At 37.7% G+C, this 10,701-nt stretch overlaps 1 pseudogene; it reads right to left on the reverse strand.

The window, feature by feature from the left end:
• Positions 1-331: 331 nt before the first annotated feature.
• On the reverse strand, positions 332-9,784 carry LOC105743381 (annotated as a pseudogene).
• Between the last annotated feature and the right edge of the window lie 917 nt (positions 9,785-10,701).

Below are 10,701 nucleotides of genomic sequence, written 5' to 3' on the forward strand. Positions count from 1 at the left end.
ACATTCTTAATCAAGTAGGATGAACAACATCACTACAAAAAGCAATCCCTTTCAATTAACTCCAAGAGCCACAAGGAAACTGTTCCTTTTCTTTTCTTTTTTTACTAAAAGAGCTGAGAAGTTTATTTTCACATTTCTCGATACAAATTTAACTGTATTTTCTTCACTTTCATTTATTGTACTTCTCCCTTCAAAACTGCTGTTTGATAGGAAGAGGGAGCAAGTCTTCCTTCTCATTCATGTAGTTAGAAAACACCCAGAGTCACAGCACCATGATCTGCTGGTGATGCAGAACAGATAATATAAAACTGATAGAGGCTGCCCCTCCTCTTTATCTGTCTGGTCGAGTCATTCCTGGCCGAGTGAGCACCATCATGGGCCAAGCTGGTGGTCACATCACCGGAGGCCCAGACATCATCAGCATGTGGACTCCCACAGATGTCCTCATTCCAGGAGCAGGTCCCACTGGCATCATCCCGAGAGGAAGGGGCCTATCATTGGCATCATGAGAAGGCCTCCCATATGGGGTGCTGGCATCATACTAGGGCAAGGAGGAGCCGGGAGACTGGGTGGAGGTGGGATCATAGCCCCTGCTGGGGGAGGAGTGGAGAATGGAGTAGGAGGTATCTTTCCTTGTTGAAATGTAGCTGTTGTTTTGTCAGTCAGGCTCTGAGCTTGCTCTTCCACCTGTTTCTGATAGTAGTCTTTCACATTCTCTTTATGTTTCCTGCCACTGCAGTATGTCTTTCTCACAGATGAGAGTCATGGGTGAGGTACGTATCACAGTAGTTACAATAAAACTTAGGTATGTTGCTCTACAGGCCATTGGTGGCTCTCAGGAAGATGTTTCATCTCTACTCTGTTTCCTTTCTATTCACATTCACTGAAAAACAAAATATATCTTAACATAACATTAGCATGCTTCCTATGAATGATAGTGGCAACTTTTAGATAAGTATGGATAATTGTTTTCTTGCAAGAAAGCCTCACTAACAGATCATACAGAGGAATATTCTTTCATCGACTATTAACATTTACAACTCTCCCGTTTACCTTAGTTTTGACACTAAGAAATTAGAAAGTATTGCATCAATTCTTCTTCAACTAGATAGCCAGCAAAATATTCTCAATTAACTAACTTTGACTGACGCTTGTGGGTTGGTAAAATACACAATAGATAAAAAATTGAAATTAATAATTAATATTAATTAATAATAGTATGATATTAATTAGTATTGTTTATGCACATATCCTTCTCTAAAAGACTTTAAAAACCTATCTCCATGATTTTTCTCTTATCCCTCTATACTTTCACTATGCAGAAGAGTGTGGCAGGAGGATTGCTCTGAGGGAGATCCTCTGAGTTCAGTCCCTAAAGCCCTCCCATCCCCATCAGAAGAAACCATGACATAACCAATTGTCACTATTAAAAAAGTAGAAAAATAATGCAACTGTGTTTTCTAAAAAGTAGAAGCTTAGAACAATGCTTTTATTATTACAATTTTATTAGTCATGTTAATATTACATGATGATGGAGGTTATTTAGGGGAATTGGTACACCCATTTAATATCTTAATTAACTTCAGTTCTACCTCCCCCCACCCATGCTGTGCCATGCGTGCATCCCTGTTCCCTTCCTGTCTCCCAAAATCTACCTCTTCATTTTCTGCATGCCCAGGTAGAAACTTGAAAACTCGACAGTCTATATGCAAAGCTAAGCCACCGTGTTTCCATTTTCTGGAGAACTTTTAGCTTTAAGAGGAAGGGAAAGTTTTTGAAGCAGATTATATGATCTCTTATTTCCATAGACAGGTCGAGGGCTGCTAACAGCAGGAAATACCGTATAGAGTGATGGAATATATGTGAACTCAAACCTAGACAATGGCCATAAGGACACACAATAGATGGGATCAAAGATCTGAGAAATACCTAGGAGTTGGATCAACAGGGCCGCATAGGTCCTCTGCTGTCAGGTGGAGATAAGTGGAGGGTACACCGAAGAAAGAAAAAATAAAAAAAGAAATAACTATATTTAGGAAAATATTTTCTTTTCTTTTTTTTTTGTATTTTAGGAAAGCGTCTACAAAGTGTTCAGGTTCTCACTACTAGATCAGACTCGTAGTGATCCGCCTGTTTATAGCCTCCCAAGAGCTGGGATTACAGGTGTGCACCACCACGTCCAGTCTCAATTGCCGTCTCAGTGCACCTCAAAGGCAGGGCTAGGACTGCAGACCCAGAGATTGAGCCTACAGCCCCTGCGTTTTCTTGCAGGCACTTTAATCTGCTGAGCTATTTGGCCAGCCCTTAAGAAAACATTTTCCAAACTAAATGAACTAAAGGAAATGCTTGAGCTATTAGGGTATTATAATGACCTAATTTGCACCCTCCAAAAAAAAAGTTTTGCTCATTATAATCAATAAAAAATCTAAGAAAAGTGCATCTCAGAAAAATATTTATAGTTGAGAAGAGAGGGTGGGGAATAGAGATCAGTGACACAGTGCCTGCCTGGAAAGTGTAAGGTCCTGAGTACAAATTAATTCCTGGTACACAGAAGAGGAAGAGGAAGAAGAAGGAGGAGGAGGAGGGGGAAAGAGAATACTGGCTGTCTGCTCTCAAAATTTTAAATGTCTTCTTGAAAGAAAGATGATGAATAGAGAAAAGGAAAAATGCAAGAAGCATGAGGTAAAGGAAGAATACAAGGAACGTGAGGTACTTTAAAACAAATGTATGACTGTATATCCTCCCTTGTGTCAGATAGGATTTATGGCATATCTGTGGTTGCAACTAGGTAGATATTCCAGGAGCTAAAATATATATCAGCTCTAAAAAACTTAGAGGGAGGAAGAAAAATATAAAATCTACTTGAGAGACAGTAAGTTTGACTATACTGGAAATTTCAAGAAAAGTTGTTAAAAGTAGACTGTAGAAAAAAGTTTATTCTGGAGACAGAATTTGAAATTTGGGAGGTAGACAAGAAAAAATTCATCAAGACATTTTAAGCAAAGCAAGAAACCTCACAATAACAGTACTTGAGGCTGATGGAACTGTGGAAAGACGAAGGCTAATACCAAGAACATGATCCAGGTAGAGTAGATATCTTCCTTACACTGTGGGAATCATGAAAGTGTGAGACAGAATCGAGAAGGATTTCAAAAAAAAAAAAAAAAAGAAAGAAAAGAAAAGGTTTAGAAACTGATTGGGTTTTGGAGTTAAGAAAAAGAAAGATCAAAAAAAAAAAAAAAAAGAGGAAAAAGCCTGGAACTATATACAAGTTATAAAATTGGAAATCTTATAGTCCGTTTTTACTTTTTCACTTTCTTTTCCTCCTTTCCCCTATTCAACACCAAAGTGGCTCTGTCAATTCAGAAGTTTGTGTTTTCTTCTGTTCAGGGGATATATCTGGGTTTGCATGGCATTATTGAAATTAAAATGGGTTCATGGCTTACAACTGCAAGTTAATTTAACAAAAATTATGCTAAATTTCTGTCCTCTGAGTCATGTGTTAGAATTTGCTGTAACAACAATAATGGTGATCTGGCCAAAATATTCAACAACTTGCAAGTCAAATGAAGAATACGCTACATTTTTCTTACATAAAACATTATTTCTGGGGCCTGGGAGATGGCTCAGTAGAATAAGCACTTCCCTGGCAAGCGCAAGGGTCTGAGTTCAATCCCTAGTTCTGCAAAAAAAAAAAAAAAAAAAAAAAAAAAAAAAAAAAACGAAAACATTATTTCTCCAAAAGAAGCAAAAAGTCTTCAGAAATCTTAAAATGATGTTGGGTTAAATATCTGAATTTATAAAACTAATACTATTAATACACTTTCATATCAGTCTACATGAAAATAAAAGTTATAGTAGTATCACTGAAAATTAGGGAAAGATAATCAATTAGAAGAGAATGCACTCATCTAACCCTCTAGTTCCTGATCTCATCCCCTCCTTTGGAATTGGCATGCCCGCAGGACCTTGTACTGTGGGCTGATTTGGGCCTTTCACCTAAGAGAGAACTCGTCAACCAGATGGATTTAAAACAGCACCTACTGGATATGCTTCTACACACTATTGGTCCTCCAAAAATGTTCTTGTATACCTGACCCCCTTAAAAGTTTTTCAAAATGATACGTTTATTACTTGGTGTTTGATAGAAACATTTTCATTCTGCCACTCATAACCCTCTAGCTAGATTGACTTCACCACCCACTAAAAGATCATGATGCCAGGTCTCAAAGCTCAGCCCAGACCCCTCTTTCCGCCTTGCTTTCTCCTCTGAACAGGATCATCCTCCCGTGCTGCTCCCTGGTTTTTCCATCTCTGAGCTTTCCTCTCCTTCATCGCTTTTCAGTCATTAATGCATGTTATAATCATTCCTTGTTTCTCGTTTCATCTATTGCTACAAATATCCCCACTGTTCCCACTTCCCTGAGTCAGATCTCCGACCTATCATCTCCTCTGTGTACTACTTTGTTTTCAACCCTGTCACCCAACTGAAGGCAAACTGTAGGAAGCTCACCACTGCAACTTTCTCATCTCTGCAGTCCTGTCCTCAGGGCCAGCATTGAGCAGCTCTACTAACCCTGTCCTGACTGAACCACCACGACAGCCTTCTTGCTCTTTGTGACTCTGCCAGCTCAATAATATTTGGTCCACAACTGTCAAACATAATGATCATTTTCAATTTCTGCTCAAGCTAAGTCTCCTTTACTTGATCTTTCATACCCAAATATTTTAGACTATTTCTCAGGACCCTCTGTAAGTAAGATCTTATTTCTCACTTCAGGCGATATAAATGGTCTCAGATTTAATCTTCCTGAGCTTTACTAGGCTTTGTGATAATAAAAGTTTCATAGTATATATTGATCTTTAAGCTGTGGAGACAAAATATTTAGAACAATAAAATAATAATTTAAGACTAGCACACCACTGAGTGAATTTAATCAACCATGAGTATTCCTGTCGATGGCCTTGTCTAATATTATTAAAAAGTATGTCTAATTCAATCATTAATACAGTCATGAGATGATTAAATATTTTTCTAAATATTATAAAAGATCTGCTACTGTACTCTATAAACAATACACTATAGTACCATATATTCTTAAATATCAAGGTATGAGACTTTTTATGTATTGTAGTGTGGAGGCTTCTCAGAACCTCAGCTATCTTTCATATTTTTTTGTGTTGTCTGTAAAATCCAGATTTCTTGCTTGTAATTTCCTCCCTATAATTTTTATCAAATGGATAAATGGGTCAATTGATGCCTCAACTAAATTCCTAGGAAATAAAAAATAAGTGATGACCCAATTAACATTTCTTCTTATCCTTATGCCATTCTTGGCAACCATTTGTTTGGCAGTTGAAGTCACACACCACATCTTTCTTGCCTGACTTCCCAAGTTCTCAAAACTATGGATTGATCTTATTTTTCCAAGCTTATTTCCTTTGCTCTCACCAGAGCCTGGTGCTCTTGTCAAGTCTACTGTAGTCAAGGAGGGTCTTAACAGTTTACCAAGGTTCTCTGTGTATTCCAGGCCCATTAACAAGAGGCAAAACTGTGTGCTCCACAATAAACCTAGGGCAGCAACGGATACATAGGAAGAATTTGATAAAAACACGAGATGTTACCCAGAAAAACTGAAAAGTATTGGAATTACTAAGCATAATTAAAGATTCAAAGATAGACAACTGAGAATCTGTCTTCAAAAAGTGAGCTTTTGTCTTAAACAGTGAACAGAAACTTAAAAGAGCAGATGGATAGGTGCTAGATAACACCATAAAATTTTTATTACGTTTATTATATTTTTACTACCTTAGTACTTTTTGGTTTTATATTCAGATGTGTAGCCACCAGACATTTATTAAGGTCACTCCTTCAGGAACAGCATCCCAACTTTTCTATATGCCTGTCAGTGTGTAGGTCAGTACCTTATACATGGTATACAATCAACACACGTTGAATTGAAGTACGCTGCACAGATCCACTAAGTATTTGGCATTGAAAGCTACACTGAATCAGCACTGCAGTGAAGTTGTCACAAATTCTTAAAGGCTTTCACTTGACCTTAATCTCCATTTTAATATATAAACAAAGTACTTTGGCATAATAGCATAGCAAAGAAATTGGCTTTTAAGCCAGAAAGCACGTATTTAAAAATTAGTTTTACTAATTCTATCTGAGCGACTATATTTAATTCAGTCTGAATGTCTGCTTCATACCTTTAGAATAGAAATAAAGATAACCTCTTTTCTTTCTGTCTCACAGAGTTCTATAATAAGCAAATTAAATAATCAGGGCTGAAAGGAAGGTTTTATAAAACATAATTGTACACAGACATATTATTAACTTATTAGCTATTTTTTAAATCCCTTTGTTACTAAATAAAAGCAAAATTTACTAGAAAACTAAGAAGAGTCATGTATTAACCATGCAATATCATCTTAGAGGATATGAATGCTTTTCAAATGAATCAATTCGGGCCAGAACTATTTGATAATGTCTTTAACGACAGATGAATTTAGGAGGAGCTCATTAAGTTACAAATAGCACCGAGCTCGGTTGGAGGCTTAGCAACATAGGAAAGATAATTCTACTTTTAAATGACCTCAAAAAATAAACAGAAATAATGAGTACTAAAAATGCAATCAAGAAAGAGAAAACTGTAGAAAAATTATGATAAAGCCCTGGTTACACACAAATGTAACATAAACAAAAGACAGCATCACCGAGGAACATATATGAATCATCAATGCCATGTTAACATTTGAAAATCTGTTGATGATAAAGTGAAGTAAATAGGATTCTACCATGTGGGAGTGACTACACAGTCTTCCCACCATCCTAGGCATTTTATCATTTTGAAGAAAACTTATCAACTACCTAGTGGATGCAAGGCATAGATGTAGAGAAATGTGTCTGATTTAAGGCCTTAAAAATGAGGTGTGGACTCCTGGGATGTGATCCTAAGAGAAGGAGCAAAATGATTCATGGTTTGCAAAATAAGATCCTTGAGCAGCAGTCAAAAGGATTAGGTTTATTTAGAATTGAGGTACGTGGAGCTTGGGTGGGATTAGTGAGCCTCTGAAATTACAAAGACAAAAGTGTGGAGATGGACTAACAGCAAATGCCCTGCAGATGCCTAGCAGACCTCGTCCTGGACCACACCAAGGAGCTGCTCAAGGGAGATTTGCAAAGGGTTACTAACATGTCCTGGAATGGTGAGTTCAGCAAATGCTGTTTTGAGTGACATTGATGTTTACTGAAATTCTCTTTTGCACCTTCATTTCTCCCCATTGTTTATGAATTCCTTGGTGCTTCTACATCCACTGCTTCTGTTTCTCCTGTGTGCTCCACTATGTATGCTGGAAGCCTAGCAGTCACCCCGGATGGGGGCATTATCATCTGTCACCTCCTTGGCTTTCAGGCAAGATTTGTCAGTAGCTGCCTATCACAAACAACACTAGATCCCAGCTTCTTGGCCTTTAAGATTCCATTTATTTATTTATTTATTTATTTATTTATTTATTTATTTATTTTTGCAGTACCGGGGATTGAATTCAGGACCTTGAGCTTGCCAAACAGGGTCTTATTCTACTGAGCTATCTTTCCAGCTTTAAACTTGCCTTTCATCTGGTACATCCTACTTCTCTAGTCTTGGCTCTTGCTTCTCTCTTCCTCACTCTCCTTTAGTAACCTACTTTTTATTCGCTGGTGCTCCGGTAGTTCTCTCAGTCGGAAGGTCTCCTCCAGCTTTCGTCAGGCTCCTCTGCAAGGCTCCTGACAGTCTCTGCCCAGAGGTGTTCTCGGATCCCTCAAGTCTAGGCAATTTACTGCTAATTGATCTTTCTCTTACATACCTTGTTTGTGACCAACACCTTCCCAAGGTGAGTGAACCCCCATGGGAAATGATGTAAAGTGTGTTCTTTGAGTATTTTGAAGCCCTCCTCACAGTGCTGGACTTGAAAAACATGGAAGTTGGATAAATTTTTTAAAAGGGGGCTGAAGTTGTATCTCAGCATAGATTACTTGCTTAGCATGGGAGAGAGGCCCTGGTTTTGATTGCCAGCTCAATGAGGGCTGTGGAGATAGCTTGGCAGTCTAAGCACCTGCCTGGAAAGTGCAAAGTCCCAAGTGCGATCCCTACTACCACATGCCGTGTGGATCCCAGGTTCCTGGGCAAGCTATACAGGTCCCACCCATCTTTGTGGCACATGCCTGTAATCCCACCACTGGGGAGGCTATTAGAGGATCACTATGAATGTGAACTGCATAGTGAGACTGTGTACAAAAAGAATAAAATAATAATAATAATAAAAACCTAGCAACCCCTTTACAAAGGATAAAGCAATGAAATGGAGCTAGCATCTATATACTTCATAATCCTTGTGTAAAAGTTTAAATTTTCAGGCCAGCCAGGTAGCTCAGTGGACTAAAGTGCCTGATTAGGCAAAGTGCAGGGAACAGAGTTCAATCTCCAGCACTACACGCAGTGCCAGCCTGTACTCCCAGCACTGGAGAGGCTGAAAACAGGAGCATTACTACAAATTCAATCTGTGCAGTGAGCCCCTGTAGACCTGTACTAAATACATATGAAAAAGTTTAAATTTTCTTGCAAAAATTTAAATTATGACTAGTAGCTTTCTTTTTCTCCCCTCCTTTTTTTCTAAATTGAAAACTTCTAAAAGTCTTCAACATGATTCCTCCACTGAAACTTAGTCAATAGCTTAATTAAAGTACAATTAATTACAACTAGACATTTTCATTTGATTTTTTTTGTTGACTAGTTAATTCATCCTAAATTAAGTTCTTATTTTAATAAAAGCAATGGTTTTGAAGACATAAGGAATCACACTATTATTTTATAATAAAAACATATTTATTTAAATTCAGAAAAATTTAAATTGTAATAGGACCATAGTACTTCTATGTGAAGTATTATTAGTAACTGCACATACATGTCTGATAAATTAATCAAATTAAATATCTGTTTTCAGTTTTACTGTCCTAGAGTTAGGACAAGCAGTTGAGAGTACAAGAGATACTTTTATGGAATATTTTTAAAGAGATGAAACACCTAAGGAGGTGACTACAATAAGGCCTTTTGCTTGACTGGGCTGGCAAGCTACTTAGAACTTAAAAACTATTAGAAATTATGCAAAATTAAAGTTGTTGTAAAATTGGTTCATTTAATATGAATAAACTTAGGAGAAACGATTGCTTTCCATTTGGTACAAAATGATAGTGTCGCCTCCCCTGACTTCTGCCTGCCTCTCCACCATTGTGTCTTTGCTGCACTCTCCCCAGGCTCGGTCTGGTGCTGTGCAGTTCACACCTACCTCTGGATGCTCAGCCAAGAAGGGAGAGGATTGAAATGCAGCCTGCAGCCTGGATGCATTGTCCTGGTGCAGTATGCTTCCACCGGAAAGAAAGAGCACACATGGCCCCTGAATGCAGTTGTTGCAGCTTAAATATGGAGTGTTTTCCAAAGACCCATATATAAGGGCTTAGTACTCAACAAAACAATGTCAGAGATGGAGATCGAAGGAAGTGACTGAATCATTAGGACACCAATCCCTTGAATGGATAATCCCTTAGTAAGTGCATAGCTGAAGGAACTATTAAGGGTGGGGCCGAGCTGGAAGAAGCAGGTCACCAGGGAGTGGATCTCTGAAGAGTATGTCAGGTCCTCCCAACCTGCAGCCAGCCTCTCTGGATCTTTCCTTCCATTGGTGTTTGCTGGCCGCCATGAGGTAAGTAGCTTCTCTCCGTCAGGCCCTTCAGCACCATGGTCTGCCTCTTAGGCGTCTTGGGCCCACAGCAGAGAAATTGAGACTCTGTGCTAGGACGGCTCTACTACACTAGTCAGTAAGCTTTCTTCAAACCATAAACCTCCAATCACATTCCCAGGTTTATAGTTATAAAATCATTAGATCGATGGTGTACCCATTATTTGCAAGTTCTATTAAGACAAAGATGGAGTCTATTTTAACTACTATTGTATCCTCGAAACACAGCCTATACATTAAATAAATATTTGAGAAATTAACAAATTAATTCCTATAGAGCATATAGAGGCAAATAATAAATTTAGTTCAATGACTGAATTATTATATTTCCTTCCCAAACTATTTAATTGGTATTGAAAGTCATATAAAATTCAAGTATACAATTCTAACTCTTCTACACATTTTGGAGATAATGACGATTTTGTTTCTTTACTTCACAAATATATGTTATCCTTATCCTCAAAGTTTAACGTTATGGGAATTGATTAATATTGGATTTAGCATTCTAAATTTTGAACACAAAAACTGGTTTATTTAATCATTTGTCAAATCAGTAAAAGATGAATGCACTTTTCTATTACTTTGTTAGGATGAAAAAGTAATACTCATTAAGTAATGAGGTTAATATAAACTTTCAATAATGCGAAAAAGGTAGATTATAACTGTAAACCACATGCTTATATACTTTGGACTTTTACAGCTTTTAATTTATCAAAGGAAATAATTAGCACACTTTGTGGCAGCAAGTGATGGAATTTATTCATCTGGAAGGCCACGGTGGGTTTCCTGTCATTAAAACTGCATCATGTCCTTCCTTTTCTATTAAACTTCCACTAAGGGCAATAAGAAGTCACTAAAAGGAAATGAAGAGATTTTTGGCAATGTTCTCATCCAATGATTTAATACTCTTAAAAGATA

Source organism: Octodon degus, unplaced genomic scaffold, assembly GCF_000260255.1.
Source record: "Octodon degus isolate 3935 unplaced genomic scaffold, OctDeg1.0 scaffold00121, whole genome shotgun sequence".
NCBI classification, from domain to species: domain Eukaryota; kingdom Metazoa; phylum Chordata; class Mammalia; order Rodentia; family Octodontidae; genus Octodon; species Octodon degus.